Source organism: Pagrus pagrus, assembly GCF_965226575.1.
Source record: "Pagrus pagrus genome assembly, chromosome: 3".
Taxonomy (NCBI): domain Eukaryota; kingdom Metazoa; phylum Chordata; class Actinopteri; order Spariformes; family Sparidae; genus Pagrus; species Pagrus pagrus.
In genome coordinates this window covers 32,100,063-32,120,933 of record NC_140187.1, presented here as the reverse complement: position 1 = coordinate 32,120,933, position 20,871 = coordinate 32,100,063, and the positions used below count along the sequence as shown (strand labels likewise).

The following is a 20,871-nucleotide window of genomic DNA, read 5'->3' as shown; positions in this document are numbered from 1 at the left end:
CTTCGGGCCTGTTACAGAGGCAATGAAAGACAAGGGTCTAATTTCACAGGAGTGGTCTGACCAGTGTGGGAGCATGTATAAAGCTGCCTTACAAAATGGAGTGAACACAGTATACCACATCTTTTATGGTGATATGGGATGCTCAAAAAGTTGGATGCTCTTTTCCATATATACTGGCCAAACTGATAACTGGTGCAAATTTGGGCAAACTAGAGTCAACTTTGACTCAGTGTCAGGAAAAGTGGAACTGTAAGTGTAGAGGGACGAGGAAATCCCATCGTTTTCTCCACCGCATGCTGGCGATGTGGTGGATCTTCCAGGAATCTCCAAATCATCTCCTGCCTAATTGAAACGTCCTAATAAATGACATAGACGATCTGGAAACGGAAATACGTATGTCGGAAGCTGAAATGTCATCTTATGCAGAAAACGACAGAAACGTATGTCAAACTATTTGCATACAAAAAAGAAAATCCCACCACCCCAGGAGCTACCAGTGGATCTGAGAAGCAAAGAGATGATCCCACCAATGTTTTCATTCCAGAAGAGACCACTTGGCCATATTGCCCAGGACCCACACCACCACATCTACTGCCATACAACATCATAACTACTCAGGCAACTGTTTATGGCTATACATACATTAAAAAAGGTGTTGTTGCATAGTTTAAAAAAGACTCATCTGTTTATGTCTGTCTCTCACTTTGTCATTGTGTCACACACACACTGTACATATTAAGTCTTCATCGTTGTTCCATATGTTTTGGTCTTGTTATCATTCGACCCTAAATGATCTTGGGGCAGGATCAAGAAATAAGACTCAATAGTGACACGACGGCCGTTGCGGCTGGTAGGGTAACTGCAGCCATCAGCCAAGCCGGCGCGGGAGCGCGCATGAACTCTTCACAGCAGTGCAGTTGATGCTGTGACACTGTCATTTCTTTTCTCGCTGTTCACGTGACTGTTTACTGCGAGACCTCCCAGGGGCGTTTCTTGGGACTGAGAACATTGGGGGCTGAGCCCAGAACCTTATAGGGAAGTCTAGGGGATCCTACCTGGGGAAAAAAGCTCTATGCTTTCTTGAGCCTTATTGCGTCTTGTCTACAGCCAAATACTGCCAACATGTACTTCAAAATGTGTCAAAATAAAATTATATTATATTGATAGAAACAGGATGATGCACTTATAGATAACACAGGAAATAAAGCCAAAAAAATAAATATTTTGTAAATATTTTGACTGAAGCCAAGTCATATTCCCCCTCATTTTTATTTGCGATTTTTACTTTGCTTTTTCTTTTAACACCAGACCATGTGAAAAAGTCGAGTGATGATGCCTACAGACTATATCAGGAGCCATATTTTCCCCAAAAAATGCACATTACACGAGTCAGTTTAATTTTTGGTATTTTATTTTTCCTTCCACCCCTACTGTGTTGTGTTGCACCTCTGTCTCTGCTGCTCTTTTTTCTCCATCTGCTCATTCCTTCCATCCTTTGAATCTGCTGCCAGAAAAACAAAGAAATGTATACTGAATGACAACAGAACATATTAAATGAAATATTTTAAAAACATTCTTTTTTTCACTTGGACAATTTTCAGATAAATGTCATTGAGTGTTACTGTACCTTTCACTTTTCCAGACTGCTGCTGTTTCCCTCCATGACTCATGTTTCTCTCTGTCACACATCTTCTGAAAAAACAAAACAAACAAAAACAGATAAACAAACTGATTTCAGGCCCACACCATTTTCTGATGAGGCTAACTTACCATGCTGTAGGTTTTAACTCTCCATCTGATTCTCTCTTCTCTCTTTCCCTCCATCACTTGCTGCTCTCCATTGACTTGCTTGTTTCCTTCTTTCCCTTGGTCCTGTGTCTGCGGTCCCCAAATCACTGACCTCAGTGTTATGGACTTCCTCACTGTTGTCTTCTTGGTCTCCTATCTTCCTTTTATCGTCCTTCTCTGTACTGTCATCTGTAAATAGAATATAACATCAGATTCATTTTATCATAGCAGACGTTATCAAAAAGCAATCATATAAGGGAACTGGCCCTGAAAATGGAAAACTACAACTTCTTTAGTGGCTCGTTAATGTACAGTTATCATTATTTCTTCTGAAGTTGAATTATCCGGGGCTTAAGAAAAAACGTTCGGGGCTAAAGCCCCGGATGCCCAGGCCAGGCGACGCCACTGCCTCCGCGCATGCCTCCGGAATGACGTTGGTAGCCTACAACTGCGAATAGCATCATGTCAAGCCTACTACACTACACTACACAGACACAAACAAACCGTTAGCCTGTGGCTACAGCCAGCTGCTAACATCATCTCCCGGACTAAAAGACCGTGGAAAATGTGCAGTCTGTAACTATTCAGTGTTACACAGCGGTGGGCTAAGTTACATGTTTGCAGCTAACGCTACTTTGCACGTTAGGTCACTCCGAGTCCTCTGTGATCTCATATGTGTAGTAATGGTAAAGTGCTATAAGGACTAACCCGTTATGGATTCACTCCCTAGCCCACCACTTAAACACAGGTAGTCCAGAATAAACGGGATGAGAGGCTGATGGCTCAAAACATATAATACATTTTATTTCCAATGAATCACCAAATAAAAACACAATTTGATATACTCTAATTAAAATAGTCTAGAGATACACAGTAGCCAAGGACACCACCAGGCACTTGTTAATTAAGATAATAAGCTGGACAGTGAGTGGAGTTTGTGGCAGACCTAAATTGCACAATAAATCTCGACTAGTTAAGACAATAAGCTGGACATTTAGTTAACCATTAATGCAATTAGTTTATATAGCTCAGGTATAGCATGAGTTCAAAGGCTGTTATTCTGTTTAGGACCCAACTCACATGTGGCAAAAGAAAAAGACTAAAACCCCACAGGGCAAAAGATATCACCGCACAAAACACAGCACACTATATATACTGTATATATGTATGTATATATATATATATATATATATATATATATATATTACCACACCCTGCCACGAAGCTATGAGCGCACAAGAGGGCCTCACTAAGATAACAGTGAGCCTATGTTCTCAAGTCCACCAGGCTACAGTTTAGATCTGCACATTACTTGCACAATATATAACACCTGCCCAACCTAAGTTAATGTCAAACAAAAAAACAAACAAAACAAATGAAATAACCAAGACAAATTAAACAAAACAGCCCAGGGCTCTTAATAACTTAGTGTGGGGAAAAAAACAGTGGCAGTCAAAATAATACACATGACGTCCTATAAAAATAAACACAATACATATTAGGTTACATTAAAACATTTTAGCAAACACTATATTTCAATAAAAGTACACCATATGCTGTACCTTAGGCTCATCCAGGTTTCACCAGGCCGGTAACCTGCTTAATGCTGTGATGACACCTTCTACTAGAGGAATAAGAAAATATACTGAATATCACAGCTGCATTACTTTTGTCCCCACCTCCCAATATCACCGTTATCCCTAAATAACCTCCCGACCGGAAAAAGTGTGCGTGAGCTACGTTGGTTCCGACATAGTCGGACCTCCCCACTACATATGATTTTCAAATCAAGCTCTTAACATGACCTGTAATGTTTTCTTACCTGGCTACTAGGAAATGAGCCAAGTTAGCATCTGTTTTCAGTCCCAATTCAAGTTGAAGCTGCCTCCATGAGTTGATCGCGTATCTGATGTTTATTCGGGTGCCAGCCCGGCTTTGGTCGTAATTCCGTTTTGACTCATGACATGCAGCTGATAAAACCTTTTGTTTTCTTCTTAGTATGACTTTTTAGTGGACTTTGGGTAGTAATGGACTCTGCTACGGCCAGGAAACGACCCAACACCACACAAACACTAGTTTGGGTCCACCGCGCTTATCATCTTCCCGTATCCAAGTCGAAAGCCGTCGGGGACGCGCCTTCAGCGTCATCTGACGTCATGTCCGCAGGACTGCACAGGAAATTCAGACCACGAATTGCAGTACATTATGCAGCACACAGCCTGTTCAAGGCAATGGAAAGATATGTGGGTGGGCTCATTCTTTTTGATTTTGAATGCTTCATCACCCATTAGCATTAAAAAACTTAAAATGCATGTTTATTTGTTCACAAATCCTGCCCTTTAAGTTCCTTTAAACACTTTTTTATGAGTTGTTGAGGTTATTGGTAACAGAAAAGTAATGTCTCAGGACTGTTGTGTGTGACAAGAGCAATTGGACATATTTTTTCACTCAGTTTTTATGTATTTCTCAGAACAGAACCGCTCCTGGTCGCCTGCTCTCAACCCTGTCATTGTTCAATGACAACCATTTCCACCACCAAACAGCTGAAGAGCTTTTTCACCACTTCTGTCATTGACAGACTTCAGATTCAGGTTCAGTTTTTAACAGCGTGGTGACTGTTCTGCTCTGATGGTGAGGCAGGTTAACAGTACCCCATACTTTTTGACAGTTCCCCGGCCCCGTTTAACATCAAACGGTCCAAAGAAATCAACACCTACATTGGTGAAAGGTGGTTTGTCTGGTAGGAGACGATCTTCTGGCAGATTTGCCATTTTCTGTTGACCAGCTCGGCCTCATAGTCTTCTGCAGACTGCGCTGTCCAATACAAGCTTCCTGATGGCTGAGTTTGTTTGAGGAATCCAAAATCTTTGTCTTAATTGCGACAACATGTAGTTGCGCCCGCAGTGACCAACCTTTTCGTGAAAATAATGCAAGAGGAGAGTAGCAGCTCTGGAGTGCTGGCAGATTTTTCCAGCCCTCCTCCAACTATCAATATGCCATCTTGCAAACTGGGGTCAAGCTTGTACAACTGACTACTTCTCTTGATAGTCAGATTACAGCGGAGAGCCTTCACTTCTTAAGGAAAGCATTGATCTTGACTGTGTTCAAAAGTGGATCAATGTTTCCTTGGCTTGCAAAATCCATGCTACTGCTCTCTTCAGTCTGTCCCAACTTGAGTAGTACTGAAGCAATTGGCTCATGGGGTCAGACTTTTCTTCAGCTGTGATTCTGTTTGCTGTGATGGTCTTGACTTCTGAATCATCTAGCAGATCCTGAGTTGCATTATCTGGTCTCTGTGGCTATTCACTTGCTGGCTGCAATAGAAACTGTGGTTCATTTATCCACGTTTCCCCTTGCATCAAGCTCTCGACTTTCATGCCTCTAGTGGCCTGATCCACAGGGTTGTCTGATGTTCTGACATACCTCCACTGTTCTGACTTGGTGGCCTCTCATATGAGGGCAATCCTGTTTGCCACAAAAGTTTTGAAGCGAGCAGTTTCACTGTCGATGTATCCGAGAACAGTCGTACTGTCAGTCCAGAATATAGACTGCTGAAGTGGGAGCTGCATTTCTTCCTGCAGCATCTTGTCCACCTTCACTGCTACAATTGCTGCAGTTAACTCAAGTCTCGGTATTGTAACCTGTTTGAGTGGGGCCACTCTAGACTTGCCCATCACAAAGGAACAATGGGTTCTTCCTTGCTCATCAACCAACACAAGATATGATGCTGTGCCATAGGCGTTCTCGCTTGCATCAGAGAAGTGGTGCAAACGTGCCTCCACTGTGTGTCCAAATCCCACAGGCTTAACGCATCTCCTTATGCTGAAGTCTGAGAGGTGAGCGAGTTCTTCTAGCCATTTGCACCATTGATCAGCTTGCATACCACTGACTTCATCGTCCCATCCTCGCCTTTCCTTACACAGGTCCCTCAAAAGCAGTTTGGCAGGAAGTATAACTGGTGACAGGAAACCAAGAGGATCGTAGATGGAGTTCACAACAGATAGAATACCTCCTCTGGTCATTGGCTTGTCCTGCAGCTTGATAATGTATGCAAAAGTGTCATCCTCTGTGCACCACTGCACACCAAGAGCTCGTTCAGTAGGTAGGTCTTCATGCATGAGATCAAAATCTTTTAGCTTGCTGGCTCTGTGCTCTGCAGGAATGGATGATAGGACCTTCCTGTTGTTGCTCACCCATTTTGTGAGGTTAAAACCTCCCTGCATGCACAAGTCCCTAAGGTTTTAACCAAGGCATCTGCTCCATCTTCTGTAGGTGCACACTTTAAACAGTCATCTACATATAAGTTATGCAGAACTGTTTCCACTGCTTCTGGAGCTGCAGTGTCCTTTCTGTCTTCTGCTGTTCTTCGCAAGGCATAAGAAGCAACACTAGGAGAAGACGTTGCTCCAAAAAAGGTGCACTGCCATCCGGAACTCTTTTAGGGGTGCACTTAGGTTGCCATCTGGCCACCACAAAAATCGCAAAAGATCAGCATCTGTGTCTGGAACTCTCACCTGATAGAGCATTGATTCAATGTCTGCCATCATTGCTACTGATTCTTCGTGGAACCTCAACAGAACACCAGTGAGCGTGTTGGTGAGGTCAGGTCCCTGAAGTAACTGACCATTGAGCGACACATCCTGAAATGTAGCTGTGCAGTCAAAGACCACATGGATTTTCTGTTACTTCGGGTGGTGCACCCCATGGTGTGGGACGTACCAGACTCTGTTGTCATTGTGGTCAAGTTGTTCTTGGGGAACTTCAACAGCATAACCTTTATCAAGTATGCTCTTCATGAAGGCTTTGTAATCTTCAAGGAATGAGTCGTTCTTGCTCAGCTTCCTCCACAGACTAGCAGATCGCTGCTCTGCCACACAGTAGTTGTTTGGCATCTCAGCTGCTCCATTTCTCAGCGGCAGTCCAACACAGTAATGTCCATCCACAAAACTTGTCGTCTTTTGAACTGACAGCATGAACTGTTTGTCCCACTGAGACATCTCTTCCTTGACATCATAATGACACTCTGGAAAGTCTATATTTGTACTGCCGGACCAGTAGTTGTTCGATTTCAATCATTGAGATCCGGTTGACGCTGTAGTGAGTTGTCTCATCTGTGAAACTTGTCATTCTGTCATTCTTTACAGGTCCACACACCATCCAGCCCAGGATAGTCTTTACAGAGTAGGGCCCGTCGATTTGACTATTGATTACATGCCACGGCTCCATTGCCTTTGGGTTGTTGGCTCCAATGAAAAGTCACACTTCAGCATCAATGTAAGGTAAGCTTATGTCTCTCATATATGGCCAGTTTTGGAGATGTTGTTGACTGGGGATGTTCTCTTTCTGGACAGGGATGTTGCTGTGTGTGAAGACCTTTGACAATTAAATGTACTGTTTCTTCCAATCCACACACTGCCAGGTCTGAGAGCACGTAACTGCTTAACAGTGTCCACCAGGTTTATTTTGGCCCATTGTGCTTATCAAGATCTGAGTAGGATTCCCTTTCACATTCAGTTTATTTCGTAGTGCCTCCGTACAGAATGTGGCTGTACTGCCGAGGTCCATAAAGGCATACGCCTCGATGTACCTTCCACCTTTACCAGCTCTCACTTTTCACAATAGCTAACATACACTATGACTCTCTGGCCCCATTGCAGCCCACTACTTCTTGTGCAACAGACTTTCGAGCACCGGCAACCTCTTCTGTTAGAGCGCTGTCATCTTTTGTCAACACAGTTGTAGTCTTGGTTGCTTCTTTCTCCTTGTGCAGGATGTCTGGGTGTCTCTGTGAGCACTGTCTGCACACCATCCTCTTCTTGCAGGTCTTGCTTAGATGACCTTGCGTTAAACCCCCAAAACACAGCCCTTTTGTCTTGAGGAACTCAACACGCTCTTGGTGTGCTAGTGCCTTAAACTTGAAACAAGACTCCAATGTGTGATTCTTCTGACAGGAAAACACAAGGTATTTCAAAGGCATTAGCTGCTTTAACAGGGATAGCTTGCTTTTCTGTTGTATCTGGCCTTTTTCTCTCCTCTGATACATTGGTTGCAAAGCTGCTTCCTTTTACTCCACTTTTGACTGGTTTTCCCCACTGCAGATGTGCGACTGTCTTGGAGGTTTCCAAAGATTGGATCCTTAGCTATCTTTGCTTGACGGTCAATTAGGGGTGGAGCCGAACCCGAATATGGTATTCGGAAAGGCACAAATAACGTGTTTTTTACAAATACTTATTTCGAACAAATACTTTAAAAAATATTTGTATTCGGGAACAAGAAAAACATCATATCAAAAAGCTACGTTTCCTCATGAGACCGCAGTACATGCCCGGATGAGTGAGTGAGTGGCGTTCAGGAGTCGGGGGTGGGGGTGTCAAAACACCGCTGTTCCGACCCCCCCGCCCCCGCAGCTGTCCATGGTGCTGCTGAACCAGGTGATGTTGTTTACACTCTGCGTTGTGGCTTGTCTGTGAAACGCGCGCTGCTCAGGGACTGGGCAGATCTGTCCCACTTGCTTTGTCCCTCACTCCGTTGGGAGATCTTCCACAGAGTAAAATAAATACACATTGTTTCTCTCCCCCGCTCCACTCGAGCGCGGCTGAACGCGGCTTGAGCCCACTTCACGGGCGCGAGGCTGCCGCAGCCGCAGCCGCCGACCCTGCTGACAGCAGACCGGGGGAGAAAAACAATTCTTTGCTCGGTGCTTTGGTTGGGTTTTAGGCAATGAAGAAGCATAATGACCGTTAGCTATAGGCTACTATGTCATATTATTTACAGATCAAGTTTAGTTCTTGGAATTATGTGCATGAGAAAGAACAGTTCTTTTAAGTATTATTTGTTTTTATTCTGTCTTTTCAACGTCCTCCAACAAGGACGGGTGGTGGTGGGGTTCATAATGTTCACAATGATATTTTATTAGTTGTTGGTTTAACCATGGATGAGGTAATGGCTGTTATGTTATTTTCTTTTCAGTGACATTCCTTGTTACATGTTCATTGCTGGATTTATGGAAAAACATCAACCAATATTGCATATCCATAATTATTATAATGGATAATAAAAGATTACTTACACTATAACAAAAATTAGAAGTGTAACTCAAAAAAATATATATTTTTACGCCTATTTTGAATTTTACTCGAATACAAATACTTTTCCCCCCTCAACAAATACAAATACAGATACAAATATCAGCTGCTCTGCACACCCCTACGGTCAATGAAGAGGTCCGCAAATCTTGCTCTGTGTCCTCTCCTTTCCTTAATGTCAAATGCTGTATTGCGCCACTTCATTTTGTATGCCAACTTGGATACCACTACCCTCATGTTTGTAGGGTTATCCATTTCTGGTCCAGCTGAGGACGGAGCAAATCTCTGTCCAGTTCAGTAAACCAAATATTACCATCTCACTCAAAAATACAAGCGACAATGATAAAATGAATGAATAACAGCATAAGTGCTCAGTGCATTTCCGTCTTCAGACTTGATCTGCGGCCATGACAATGCTTTGTCAATGTAAGCGCTAGCTATCATGAGCTCATCTCCATAATGCTTCTGAAGCAGTTGTTTTGCCTCTTTGAATCCTCTCTGCAGTGGCATGTGTTCGCAGCTACACACAAGTTCATGTGGTTCTCCTGCGGTGTACTGCTGCAAATAATACAGCTTGTCTTGATCACTATCAGCTCTCTGTTCTATAGCCTGTTCGAAAGCTCTAATAAAGGATCTGTAGGTAAGTGGATCACCCTTGAACTAACTAACATCTAACTAACATCTTTAACTGGTAGCTTGTTTCTGTTGATTAACTAGCATCTCTGTAATCATAATCATATTTGCTTCTGCATTACTTGAATAATACCATCATTGTTTTTGTCATGCTGTTGCCTGTCAGTGTTATCGGCGTGTCTTTGTCTCACAACTTGTGGTTCAGTACATTGCAGCGGCCTGGAAACTTACTTCCAGATACAGCAATGTCAGTAGGTGGAGAACGGCTCTTTACTTCTTCCTTCACTCTAACCCTACTTGTCTTGTGTGAGTGGAGGTCAAGCCCGGATCTACCATATGGGCAACCTGGGCAGTTGCCCAGGGGCCCTTGAGCCAAGAGGGGCCCTTTGCGATTGGGTATATATATATTTTTTCCTCATGACTCAATCTAAACGCAAGCCACGGCGGCTGGCACTTCTCCTACAGCCCCTGAACATAGCACTCGGTGCTCCTGCCCAACTTCACCTACTATCCAATCAGAATAAAATAAAAGTTGTTTACAATAAATGAGGTCTCATGATTGTCTGTTCTATATGTCATTTTGATGGTTTCACAGGTAGTGATTGGCAGCCGATCACAATGCACTGCTGATTGGCTAAAAATAAATCGGGGTGGGACCGATCAACATTACCGATCCGAAATCAGTTTTTCAACTAACGAATTACACAGTGTGTGTTTGTAACCGATCCGTGATCAGATATTTTGCATGTTCGAGTAGAGCAGGGAAAATAATTTTAAACCAGCGTTAACAGAAAATGGAGAGCAGCAATAAGCCGAGTGGGGCCGCCAAGCAAAAGAAAAAAAAGGAAAAGGAGGAAAAAGAAGCGGCAGCCAAAAAAAAGGTACCGCTAATAAGCAGCTTTTTCAAAAAAGCTCGGAATAATGAAGAGGAAGAAGACGTTAGCTTTGAAGCATCGACCGACAACAGTGAGCCTCAGCTAACGGTAGCTAGCTCCGACGAAATAGACAGAGACACGGCAGCACAACCACAGCAAACAGAGGGAGAGCAAGGTGCCAGTTCTGGCTCCGCGGCAGCGGCAAGTGCCATCATCCCCGAAGACCCTGCGCTATGGGGATCCATAACAGAGAGCGCTCGGGAGGAAATTTTGTGCAAAGGACTTGCAGCCTTTCAGCATCGGGCGGCAAAGTATCCCGCTTCCCGCCGCAGGGAGGTGAAGAGCGGAAACACACGGTCTCTGACCAACGATGCTCTGACCCGACACCTCCACAATGGTGAATGTGTACCACGAGAATGGATCATTTATTCACCGTCCACCGGGGAAATCTACTGCTTTGCATGTAAAGTTTTCTCAACACACCACGGCGCAATGGGCGCATTTATTGTCGGGTTTAGCGACTGGAAACACCCGGAGAGAATAACGGAGCATGAAATGAGTGGTGAGCACAGAAAATGCATGCTATCACTTACCTGTCGGAGTAAACATCTGGGCACTGTGGATGCTTCTCTTGGGAGACAGATCGCAGCAGAAGGTCAGTACTGGAAGGATGTATTAAAGCGTGTAGTTGCTGTCATTAAGTTTCTCAGTGAAAGGGGGCTCCCTTTCCGGGGACATAATGAACATTTGGGATCCCCACACAATGGTAATTACCTGGGAATTCTCGAGCTGCTTGCACAATTTGATCCGTTTTTAATGGATCATTTTCAGAAGTACGGACAGAAAGGTCGTGGCAGCACTTCGTATTTATCTTCAACTATCTGTGAGGAATTTATCGGCCTGATGGGTGAAAAAACAAAGCAAGCCATTGCTACAGAGCTCCAAAGAGCAAAATATTTCTCTGTGATAGTGGACTCTACACCTGACATGTCACACGTGGACCAGCTAACTTTTGTGTTCCGATTTGTGAGTGAGACAGGAAAAGTAGCTGAGCGCTTTATTGGATTTGAACCCATTCACAGTCACACTGGATCAAGTCTGGCTGACTGCGTGATCAAGATGATCAGCGATTTGGGACTGGATCTCTCCAACTGTCGTGGACAAGCATACGACAATGCATCAAACATGTCAGGGAGATATAATGGGCTGCAAGCTCAACTCAAGAAAAACAACCCACTGATTCATTACATTCCATGCGCGGCACATTCTTTGAACTTGGTTGGTGTGAATTGTGTGGAAAATTGCTGCCGGGAAGCAAGCCAGTTTTTTGACTTGCTTCAAGCACTGTATGCCTTTTGCTCTGCTTCCACCCACAGATGGAATAAGGTGTTCACAGGTAACATCACACTGACATTGAAATCACTCTCCAGCACAAGATGGAGCTGCCGCGGAGACTCCACGAGAGCTCTTCGCGAAAATTATGCTGAAATAAGAGGGGCTTTACAGATGTTAGCCTCCGACAATGAAGAGCGACAGGACACAAGGCGCGAGGCTGCTGCGCTGTGTAACAAGCTTGGGAAGCTGGAGACTGCGCTGATGGCCGTATTTTGGGACACTGTGCTGCACAGATTCAAGCTTACAAGCAATGGTTTGCAACGGAGGGATATGGACTTAAAGACTGCTGTGTGCCTTTTGGAATCATTGCGCACCTACATTACATCGCTAAGAGGGCAATTTGCTGACTTTGAGACATCTGCCCGGGCTGTCACAGGTGTGACACAGACCTACCAGTCAGAGACCCACCGCACAAGTAAGAGAAGAGTCTTTGATGATGAAACAGGAAACAATGAAGTCGTTCTCACTGGGAGCAAAAAGTTCCAAGTTGAGACATTCAATGTGATCATTGACAGTTTGCTGTCAGGACTGAACAGACGCCTTGATGCATACAGGGACATAAATGGCCGCTTTGGTGTCCTGTTTGACATGGTCTGTGATGACACTGATCTTCGCAAAAGGGCCAGTGCTCTCTCATCTTCATATCCAGGTGACTTGGATACTGCCTTAGCTGATGAGCTGATCCAGTTCAGGTCTTTTGTCAGCACTGAGCAAGATAAGACTCCTGCAAACTTGTTGCAGGTTGTGCTGAAGAATGGACTCCAGACAACATTCCCCAATGTTTTTGTGGCACTCAGGCTCTTTCTCACACTTCCTGTATCCAACTGTGAAGGTGAGAGGACATTTTCAAAACTGAAACAAATAAAAAATGAACTCAGGACCACCATGGGTCAGAAGAGGCTGACATCACTGTCCTTGATGGCCATTGAGTCGGACCTGGTGAGGGAGCTGGACTTTGAGGACTTGATCTCGGAGTTTGCAATGAAAAAGTCAAGAAAGAAGAACTTCTGAAGGTAAGAACTATGTTATTGATGTATTTGGTTGGCTAGATCACACAATACACAATATACACACCATGTACATCACCAAAAACTAAACCTAAATATCACACACATAGTAAGAGGGGTCTGTATAACAGGTTACAGTGGGAGTTTGTTGAGTGCACTGATTGCAGAGGGGATGAAGCTCTTGCTGAATCGAGCAGAGTCCTGTACAGTATGTGCATCCTGATGGCAGCAGTGTGAAGTGTGGGTTGAGGGGGTGATCCGGGTCATTTGTTATTGTCTGTGCAAGGTGTGTGATAACTCTGTGATTGAGCTCTGGAAGCTTTGGTGTGGTATGGTTTGTGATTTTGGATTCATTCATTCATTTTATCATTGTCGCTTGTATTTTTGAGTGAGACGGTAATATTTGGTTTACTGAACTGGACAGAGATTTGCTCCGTCCTCAGCTGGACCAGTCATTCAGCTCTGGACCAATAGGTGTGTAATTTGACATGCTCACATAATTGAAGTCGGCTGTAGCACACTGTGTGTGTGTCTGTGTCTGTGCGTGTGTGTGTGAGTGTGTGTGTGTGTGTGTGTGTGTGTGTGTGTGTGTGTGTGTAGTCAGCGTGTCTGGTGGTGGCTCGAGTTGCCTGGGTGTAAATGTGGCCTCCTTAAGGGTGTGGATGTTGGTGAGGGGGGGGCCCTCTGGGCTGACAGTGCCCAGGGGCCCCTGGGGGTACTGATCCGGCCCTGGTGGAGGTAGCTGTTCATGCCATCTTCAGATTTCTCTTACTCTTGCAGAAAAAAGAGCTGAAGTGAGAGTACTGAAATAGCTGACTCCAAAGCCAGCCTTTCCAGTTTGGCTTTAATACGTGCTTCTTCTAGTTCTAGCTCCTGTTTTGCCTGTGAAGGTGCAGCACGTTCAATCAATCCAGCTAACTTTGCTTCTTCATTAGCACAAACTGATGATCTAGCAGACATGACAGACGAGCATCCAACAGTTGCTCCAACCTTTGCTCGTGCAGATTTGCAATCACCAACTGACACCTGTAATGCACTATTGTCAGGGCCAATATAGTCATCTTCATCTTTAATTTCTTTTGTATTGCTTTCACTCGTAGCATCCATCCACTTTTCAGTTTCTTCTTCAAACTGTCTGATAGCCAACATCTTGGGTTCAAACCAGTTACTTAGATCAATAGACTTTTCATCCTCAGGCAGACAATCTCCCACATGCTTATGGAGTTCTTTAAACTCAATGACAAGGGTGTGGAAATCATTGTGCATGCACTCTTGCACTATTTTCAAGTTGTTAGCCTCACTCTTCAAGCCTTGAACTCCTTTTCTTTTACCAGTTATCTGAGCTCATACTCCTCTCCTAGCATCAATGAGCCTGTGCAGTTTATACTCCAGTGCTCTCTCCGTTAGCCTCACAGATCGTTGAGATTCCATTCCTGCAGCATCAATTATTTCCTTTTTCGTCAGCCATCATATCAGCAAAACAATGCGTAAATTGCATGCAAATGTTTAAAAAGGTATTTACACTTTTCTCATCATCCATTTGCATCACAACTTCTGAAACACGCAGGGTCTTCAATGGCTTTTTACCAATCCACTGAGTAGCAAACGTTAGCACTTTAAGTCAAATTAGCATCATCAATCTTCTCACTCTTCGCTAATTTCAGAGCATCTGGCGATCCATCTTCAGGGATTGAATATGCCCAGGTCTTTCTTTACCGTTCCAGACATTTTCCTGCAGTCAAGGACATACCATCACGCAGTGTCGTGGACTTTTCCGTACTGATGCGTTGGACGATCCGTCAGAAAACACCTGTTGCGCTGGCTAACATCCAGCTGGCTCCATCCCTGAGCAGTTTTTCTACTAAAAAAGTGTAGTGGCATTCCTTCTGGATGTCAAAAAAGACACTTCCCGAGCTGTAGGCACAGTAACTTCACTCTGACGCCAATGACAGGAGATGTAATCCAGTTCAAAACATTTAATAAAAAATGAAAATCAAATTACAGTCCGTGACACAGTAGAAAAACTATATGCTCCGGTGCCTGCCGCAGCTCCAAGCATCAGTCAACTGCATACATGACTCACCAAATTAAAAGGTCTAATATGCAAGTTTTATCAGCGAGGGAGCATAAATGATATTAACTTTTAAATTAACTTAAATTCTCATCTTGTGGCTCTTACAGGTAGTAACAGAAGAAGACCTCAACGTCAACATCAAATCAAATCAAATCAAATCAAATTTTATTTGTATAGCCCAAATTCACAAATCACAGTTTGCCTCAGAGGGCTTTACAATCTGTACAGAGACGACACCCTCTGTCCTTCGACCCTCGATTCGAGTGAGGAAAAACTTGCCCCAAAAAAAAAAAGCCCTTTTAACAGGGAAAAAAAATGCGGAAGAAACCTCAGGGAGAGCCAAAGAGGAGGGATCCCTCTCCCAGGACGGACAGACGTGCAATAGATGTCGCATGTACAGAGCAGATCAATGAGATCACAATGTATACAATTATAATGGATGGTTGACAGGAAAGTACATAAAGAGGTATTACAGCAATAATAATGAAATGCAGTAGCAGTGGTTAACGGTAAGGATAGTATGTAGTAATGCATTACAATAATAGTAGTGGAACGTATGTAACAGAGATATGACTAATATTAGCAACAGTAGTGGTGGGTGTCAGGCAGGGCCATGGCAGTAGGCGCATCCACGATCAGGCAGGGCCATAGCAGTTGGCGCATCCACGATCAGGCAGGGCCATAGCAGTGGGCGCATCCACGATCCACGACCCGGGCGCGGCCAGGATCCATGGGAGCCTGTAGGACTAGAAAGCACAAGGACTCCGGGGAAGAAGTAAGTCAGTGACATGCAGAGATGGGGCATGTATACAGGCATAATGTATACAGATGGAGAGGAGAGGAGGAGAGAGAAGCTCAGTGTGTCATTTGTCCCCCGGACTGGGCCTATAGCAGCATAACTAAGAGCTGGTCCAAGACTGGCCTGGGCCAGCCCTAACTATAAGCTATATCGAAAAGGAAGGTCTTAAGTCTACTCTTAAAGGTAGAGAGGGTGTCCGCCTCCCGGACCAAAACAGGAAGATGGTTCCACAGAAGAGGAGCTTGATAGCTGAAGGCTCTGGCTCCCATTCTGCTTTTGGAGACTTTAGGAACTACAAGTAATCCTGCGTTCTGGGGGCGTAATGCTCTAGTTGGGTGATAGGGTAGTATGAGCTCCTGGAGATATGATGGTGCCTGACCATTAACAGCTTTGTAAGTGAGGAAAAGGATTTTAAACTCTATTCTTGATTTTACAGGGAGCCAGTGCAGAGAGGCCAATACAGGAGTAATATGATCTCTTTTCTTAATCAGCAGCACATGGGCGCAGCTGGACAAGGAAATGATCACTGAGGGGTTTATATCAGGTTAGTTTATTCCATTAGAAATTAAAGTTCCTATCCTAGGCCCCATAACCACATTTCCATGAGCTTGGCTTTACAATTAGAGTAAAAAGTTTCTACAAACTACTACTCCGCACATACTTTTGAAATTAGCATTTACTTTTTGTAGGACTTATGTCGATACTATTTAAAAATGTAAATGGGATTTGTGACCTTGCAAACACTGCTGATAAAAAGGAAATTCATCACATTATCCACTGTGATAGGAGATTTAGATCTAATTTAATGTTTAGGACCAGATTGACCCTACTTTTGTTGAAAAAAAAAAACCTTGCATGTCCATGCTTTAAAGTTTTATTGACAAAGAATGACAAGACAAAAATGTCCCAAGGAAAGGGGATGGATTTGTCACACTGAAACTGTTAACGTTTGATTTATGTTGTTCTTGTCAAGATATTTTAAAGCACTGGCATATCTTGAATTTTAATGTTTTTATAAGCTCCAAGTTTCTATCAATTGCTTATTCTGAAATGAAAATTGGGAAAAAGGGTGTACTTTAAAATATGGTTTGTCAGCCAATTTGAAAAAAGCAGATATCCACTTGATGACCCTACGTGACCCCATGTAATATCTTGATAGTTTTCCAACTTAAACATGTGTTAGCTGCAAAGAATCACACATCCTATGTTGGTTACATCCACACTGATCTGTCAACACTCGCCTATCCTGTGGCCAAAATTATAATCAAAGCTAGACAGGACTATACATACCTGTTATAAAAGTTGAAGGCGCCAAGTTGTTGCTCGCTTATGCCACAAGAGGGAGTATACCCTTAAGTGAACAGTTCTGTCCAGACTAAACTGTTATTTACATAATTAATTTGATATAAAAAGTGCATCCAGATCCCAGTCATCAGTTCACAGCCATGAAGCCCAACAATTCCGATCATGAATGCTTCCAGTACACCTTTTGCTATAAATGGTCATTTAAAATCAGCCCAATTTCGTCTTTTGTAGTAATGAATACAGGATTTTTTTGTTGGCTCACTGTAAGACTACTGTAGCACCCTGTTGCCACAGACCACAGGTTCTAACGCCCTTTAAGGCAGATATAGACAGACAGCTCTTTCTATACAGAAACACAGATCTTCCATTCTCGGCAGACCCACTGAATCAGGTATCAGTAACCCCCAGATGGTCAAGGCTTCACCGGCAGCAGTCTAGACCATCCAGCACAGCTGAAATCTTGGCTCGTTGGACCCCCGGGTCTTCGTGGTACCCGCTGCCTTGGTCAACAAAAGAAACACCACAGTTCTACCACCAGCACTGGGCCGAACCAACCTGTTGCTCTACGCCTGCATAGAATACAACTGCTATTTCCTTTAAAAAGGATCCTGTTCGTGAGGCCAAATTGTAGCACCCCGTTGCCACAGACCACAGGTTCCAACGCCCTTTAAGGCAGATATAGACAGACAGCAGCATAGGATTGCAAATGTAAATCTTTTATTCAGCAAGGGCAGCTCAAAGCAAAAAGAGACAGGTTGTTTCCCATTGGCTTCATTCGTTAGGTTCACAAAACCGCTGACCCAGTACAAGTGGGACTGATACAAAAATGAATAATACTTAAATCAAAACAGCAAACAAAAAAATAAAAAGCACCAAGACAGTGGCTCACTAAGAACTATACAGCAGATTCCCAGTCAGATTTCCCCTCACAACCTTGGGCACTCATGATACAAAAAATCTCAAGCAGACGGTCTGCCCACACAACCTGCGGCACAAAGGCAAGACGCCTCCCCGACACCGAGAATTCAAGGACTACGTTTGGAGTAATCACATCAAGTGCTGAATTCTGCCTGACACCTATTTATTTCTCATTCTGTGTTTACTCCTTGTTTTGCATTATCTCTAACTTGTTTGAATAAAGTCTTAAATGATAAATGTCTTTTCTTTACACTTTAAACAACCAACCTAATACAGTTCTTACACTTTACATGATGCACTAATAACAACAAAATTAGGCAAGACTCTTGGTTATTGAATCTTTTGGGAATACGTAAATAAATAACACTTCAAATAGTATTCCTTTTATCATTTAGACAATATACAGTATAATTACCATAAACAACTATGTACAGGAAGGAGGTTTCTTGATGGATTATAAACACGGATCAGTGTTGGCCAACAGGTTAGGCTGTTGATGTCGGTGCTGTCTCAATCTTCTACTGTTTTGGCAGCGATTGTCCTGTAGAAAGAAAAGCACAATTACTTATCTGACAGTAAATACAGCTTTTCAAGGACCTTGAAATGACTTTCAATTTATTATAACAACGTCACGACTTCCACAAATATTCCTGAAAACAACCAGAAATAGTCTGTTACATCAGAATTGTGCCATTTACAGTCATTTCATATTTACCAGTTCTACTTTTTGGGGGGTTAGGGTTAAATTAAACTTTCAGAGTAATTTACATAGTTTCACGTTCCCATTATTTTTTCTATGCATTTTGACAGGACAAGCTCTACTTGCTGGACTTTTTGTTGTACACATTGGAATACCTGGCCTAAGAGAAAGGAGTTCCATCATCTCTGCAAAAATTGAGTATGGAGAACTAAATGTGTTTACAGGACATAAAGTTACATTTGAATGTGTTTATAGGGCATAAAATGTTATTCTCTCAAAGACAACACAGGACTGTTTAAAAAATGAGGTCTGGGGTTAGGTGGGTGATGGGAAGCTTGTATGTGATTATTTATAGGGATTGTTAGGTGCATTGTGTGTTTCCCACATTCTACTGTGGTCAACTGACAGTCAGATCATGAATTATGTTATTAAAGTAATGTTTTCAGAAACTACGAAGACTCAAGGGAGTCATGTTTCCAAAGCAGTGGAGGCAGAGAGACCAATATAACTGCAGGATCTTTGTCTAAGAAATAGCTTCCTTGTATGCTTTTTGTGACTGTTTTAATTCCAAAAAGGGCAGCTGAGAACGAGGTCCAAAACAGACGTCAGCAATGACGATCTCTCTCTCAACCAGTGTCGAACTCTAAGGATGTGGTGGTACTGGCTGTAAATTGCCTACAGGCCAGCCCAACCTACATAAAAATATAAACAAAAAACATAACTAGGGGAATGTCCACTACTAGGACAATAAACCCATAAATGAACAAATGCCTCTTTTGGGTATAATGAACAAATGCCTCCTTTGGGTAGAAAAATGCCTCCTTTGGGTATTATAAATAAATGCCTCTTTTGGGTACAATGAGTAAATGCCTCTTCTACAGGCCCCAGGGAAATAAAATAGTAAACCGAAGGTGTAAAGGGGCCTGGGTTTTAAAGGGTTCTCCACGGCCAAACTTACACCACGGAGGATTGGCCCGTATCGCATTATGGAGCAGCCCAGAAACAAAATAGGGCCGAAATAGACCCGATTGGCTGGGAGGGAAATACCCCAAGCTGCTTCCACTCCTCATATCAGTCATCAGTCTCCCCACCTTTGCACAGGTGCTCTGAATCCCCTGTGATTAGTCATGAGGGAAAACCAGCCCAAACAAAGAAAAACAGCAAGTCAAATAATTGCGCCCATCCACCCACCCCCAATGACATTATTTCAGCATCACAAATGTCACAAATCAGTACAAGTTTATCAACAATCATCTCGTGCCACCAGATCTTGCGGTATTAAATCGAGACGATATTTTCCGTCGAGGTTAAAAGCTGTGTTATCAGTAGAGAACAGACGCAGAGCAGCAGCCAGCATGACAGAGTCTGATGTTGAACTGGAAATTTGCATAGAAGATGCCCCCACCACTTTTAAATTGTTTGTATGGCAGCATTTAGGGTACCTGGTAGGAAAAAAAAAAATAGTGCCGTACACCGTGGCTAATACGACCACTATGCAAAGACACCTACAGAACCACCATAGCTCTCTACCGTAAAGAAAACACTGAAAGGCCAGACAATGCTTACTGTTAAGGCCTCCATTCATAAAAGTCAAAACTAAGGCTCAAAATGGGTTGGAGGATGCAACATATTAAGGACACCAGACACAAGGTTAATAGTTATCTCACAGGTTTTATTAAATCATTAAAATTATTCCCAAAAGAAATCCAGGAACAAACAAAAAGAGGCTGAAGATCCCGGCCAAAAGGAACAGAAGATGGGAAGATGGTGGACCAACCACGCAGTGGGCCGTCGTTCCCCACATCTCCCCCTAAACTACCTAAATGGAAAACTAATCCTAAAACAAAAAAGACAAATAACTGAACCACCGGTAACCTCCAGCCCAAACTAACACAATAAACTACAATAACAAAACCCCAGCACCTAAACGTGCATGGAGGGTGAGAAACCAACCTGTTTGAGGAGAGGAGAAAAAGGTGAGGAGACACCACTCCTCACAAGTGTGCTGCTGCTCATGTGTGTGATCTCCATGCTCACCAGTCCCTGCACTCTCTGCCCTCTTATCACCTCCCCCACTCCAGCCAAGCACTGATCACACTCAGCTGTGCTCAGGTAGAGAGGGAGGAGGGTGGAATGAGAATCAGGGAGAGAGAGAGAACAGAACACACACACCCCCACAACAGAGGCACATGTAACACTGACAAATGCCTGGGAAATGGTAAATATTGTACTGCAGACGGAGTCCCACACAGGGGCAAACATAGCTGAGGTTTTACAAGCAGCTGTCAGTAG

General features: G+C 43.4%; 1 long non-coding RNA gene across 2 annotated transcripts; it reads right to left on the bottom strand.

The window, feature by feature from the left end:
• Nucleotides 1–1,354: 1,354 nt before the first annotated feature.
• LOC311254016 lies at nt 1,355–1,944 on the bottom strand. 2 transcript variants are annotated; one of them, XR_014622139.1, is made up of 3 exons: nt 1,771–1,944; nt 1,628–1,692; nt 1,355–1,504 (listed from the first exon to the last, which is right to left on the bottom strand). It is a non-coding gene; the product is annotated as an uncharacterized lncRNA (long non-coding RNA). The 2 variants fall into 2 exon arrangements; XR_014622140.1 differs by having other exon boundaries at nt 1,355–1,501.
• Nucleotides 1,945–20,871: the final 18,927 nt, after the last annotated feature.